This window comes from Pelobates fuscus, chromosome 11 (genome assembly GCF_036172605.1).
Source record: "Pelobates fuscus isolate aPelFus1 chromosome 11, aPelFus1.pri, whole genome shotgun sequence".
NCBI lineage: Eukaryota > Metazoa > Chordata > Amphibia > Anura > Pelobatidae > Pelobates > Pelobates fuscus.
In genome coordinates, this window is record NC_086327.1 from 102,130,612 (window position 1) to 102,134,224 (window position 3,613).

Below are 3,613 nucleotides of genomic sequence, written 5' to 3' on the forward strand. Positions count from 1 at the left end.
GGAAGACTGTGTGTCTGTCAGTTTGTGTGTGTCTGTCCGAGAGTGTGTGTGTGTCAATGAGTGTATGTGTCTGTCAGTGTGTGTTGGTCAGTCTTGCGATGGCCACGGCTGGATAGTGGAGTATCTGGAGGTGCACAGAGGCACGCAATACCACGTCACATACTGACGTGACGTCAACGTGCTCCACTTTCACAGGGCTCCAAGGAGTAGCAGGAGGATCCGTTTGGCACAAGATGCAGACGGCGGCGGCGCCATTGGGTGTATACCAGAGGCTGGACTCTGGAGTCTTATACTGGCAGCGGCAATGTGAGTGGAGTCTGCTTGCTGGCTAATATTGTTTTTTGGGTTTTTTTAAAACAAGGGCTGGGATTTAGTATAGAGGGGGGGACTGTGAATTAGTAGGGGGGGGGATTGTGAATTAGTACAGAGGGGAACTGGGGTTTAGTACAGAGCGGGGGGACTGGGGTTTAGTACATAGTGGGGGGACTGGGGTTTAGTAGAGGAGATGCTGTTTTTTAATACTGTACTTTTCAAAACAAACCTATGTTTCTATGAAAATGTAAGGTTTTGTTTTTTTTCCGGCCCACATAAACTTAAACGTGGCCCGTGCTAGCCTTTGAGTTTGACATGCTTGCTTTAAAAGCTTGTCTGCTATAGTGTTTATGATGCAAGGACTACCTTGGCCTGGTTCCCTCATAATGAGGCAAACCTTTTAGTAACAATTTTTCTACATAACCTCCGGAGTTTCTATTTCTCCTCTTCCATTAAATAAGAAAGGGCAACATTTTTAAGGATTGTCTCGGAGCCAAGATTTGCCTACTTCCTGGATAGAGAAAAATACATCAGTTCTGATTTGCACATTTAATCTTATATTTCATACCTCACAATCACGTGTTAACTATCTGGGTTAAGCAGACATAATACAAAAAAATCCAAGAAATTTGGCAATTCCTCTTTAAATTATAATGGCTCATTACTGAAATGGAGCTGTGCATTCCTAATAAGCATTATTCTAGGGCGCTACATTGCTTTTTGGAACTCAAAGCATTAATCTAACTGGCAAGTCATCATAAATAAAAAATAAAAAAATGCTTTTCACTGAATGGAGGTTATGGAGCCAGGCATTAATTATTTATTCAGTAAACTTGACTACTGCATGCAGCCAGACCTGAATGTGTTAACAGAGTATTGCAGATAGACGTTTTAACCCCATGTGTGCTGGACACGTCTGCATGCGGAGCTTTATGACTTCCTGCTGTTAAATGCTGCACAGTTAGAGCATTAGGACCTGGGTAGTGTCTGTGAAAGTTCACTCCCAGTTCCTCTAGGCGGAGGTGGTGGGTGTGTATGTGTGTTTTGTGTTCAGCTCACCTTCTCAGTGTGTCCCAGCACAGAGAGGCTGCTCCCAGGGCTCACTCACATGCACAGGAAATCCTAAATCTGTGTTCACTATCTGGGGCCCGAGATACAGTTTTTTCTGAGAAAGGTAAGAGCACATTCCGGCAGATCAGGCCGAGCCCAACACTTTACCTGTGGACAGGTGAGATCTACAGCCACATCACCATGGACATAGTGTGCTCAGTGAGTCTGTGTCTGACCCATAGGAGCTAACTAGACAACGTTTCTAAACAACGTTTAGAATAGAGAGGATACAGCCATCCACAGATGCCTGCTAGTAGATGGTAGCAGACTTGGCTGTTATCAACTTGTTGTAACAAGAATAAGTTTGGCTACATGTGTGCATTAATATACTCTCTGAAATACCTGTATGGAGGATGTCCCTGGTGTAACGTGTACATATCCTAATTCTAAGCCTTTCAATGGTTTAGGAGTTCAGTTACTTTTTGATTTGAGGATAATGGGAGTTGTGATGATACAAGATTTGCCCACCCTTAAAACTTTGAAATCAATGTGGAAACAAACTTTTATAGTTAGGCTTATGAAAGCATAACAGATTCTATTGTAAGACAATTTGATACACATTGACACATTCTATTGGTCTCCATGGTGACTAGTCTTTTTGTAGCATTTTGTTCACTTTTTGCCTTGAGTAATCTCCCTATTTATTTTGTATTTAACACCTTCAGGATTGGTTATTAAAGTGTGAATATCAAAACGTAGGCCAAAATATCCTATTTGGAGATAATCTTAAAATGTTTGTTTTAAGTTCTGAAATTTCAAATTCTGTTTGAACAGCAGACAATTTAACCCTGTCTGGCTGTTGTTGTGACAGGAGTCTTCTGACCCTCTGTCAACCACAAAGCTGCCTGGCTTCTCACTTCTGCTTTTAAGGGTTCTACAGTTCTTTGTGAATGCATTCTGATAACGAATTGTCTTGATAACGTGACTCTCATGCGTGATCTCTGTATGTGTGTAACATTGCTACCGATTGATGTTGAAAGAAAGAAAATTCACACATTAACTCACTGTGAAATGATCTGGTGTCATGGCGGTAATTATAGTATTGTTTTATTGCATTATTACACGGAAACTACTCCTGAATGTCATGGCTCATCTGTAGTAATATTATTTGAAGTGACTTGCCATTATTTGGTCTATTGTGTAATCTAATTATTCCATGACTGTACCAGTTTAGCAAATTATACTAAAATAGAAAAAAAAAAAAGACCTGTTCAGGTATAGATTACAAACATTCAATCACAACAAATCTTTATTTTTATTTCAAATTTTGTATTATTTATATTAATGAAACGCCTTGTCAAGTCATTAACAGGCCATAAATTAATAATTCTTTCTCATTAAGCACAGGTGAGTTAATCCTCAGTATTTGTTGTCACCTGTGTTTTAGAGTACTGAAGTGTGTATGAGGTGAGGTTTGTATACTTCAATTAAGTGTTTTGTGATTGGGGTTATCAACTTAACCCCTTAAGGACCAAACTTCTGGAATAAAAGGGAATCATGACATGTCACACATGTCATGTGTCCTTAAGGGGTTAAAGGGACACTATAGGCAGCCAGTCCACTCATTTTACGTGGTCTGGGTGCATACGCATTGGGTCCCCTTGCTGGCTGACTTTGGCAGAGGTGGGACTGAGGAAGAGCCTAAACCAGCTCTGAGGGACATTGGTGCTCGAATCAGGTAAGTGATAGAGGTTTCTAACCCCTTCAGCGCCACAGGGAGAGGGCCGCGAGGGAGGGACAAACAAAACAACTTTGTTTTAATGGCCGAACAGTTTTTCTTTTAACTTAAAGAAACACTTTGGGCACCATAACAACTTTGTCAAAACGAAGTTAGGGTGCCAGGAGGACTCTGGGGCTTTCTTACCTGAACGGTTTAACCCCAAACTTATGCCAATCAGTAACCGCTATAGCCAATCACCAGCTGCACTTGGTGTTTCCTGGCCCTCTATTGAAGAGGCCAGATGCTGCTGTGGAAAGGGAGATTCAGTGCTGGATGCAAAATGTGGTGTTAAACCATGTCCGGTAAGAGAGCCAGAGACCTCCATTTCATTTCACTTGAGTTTTTATGGTGTCCACAGTATTCCTTTTAATATATCAGTTCATAAAATGTATGCAGCCCTGTATGAAATGTTGCTTGTATAGCCACCTCAATGACCCTGTATGCACTTCTTCAGGCTTAAAAAAATAAAAC

General features: G+C 41.1%; 1 protein-coding gene across 2 annotated transcripts in view; it reads left to right on the forward strand.

Moving 5' to 3' along the window:
- The first annotated feature begins 1,292 nt into the window (after positions 1-1,292).
- TMEM51 (transmembrane protein 51) overlaps positions 1,293-3,613 on the forward strand; it is a 54,539-nt gene continuing 52,218 nt past the window's right edge. The window contains exon 1 of one of the 2 annotated variants that reach the window (XM_063436590.1): positions 1,293-1,486. The gene's annotated coding sequence lies outside the window, so the exon portion shown is untranslated. Of the gene's footprint in view, positions 1,541-3,613 lie in introns of both variants that reach the window. The other variant, XM_063436589.1, reaches the window with a different exon arrangement.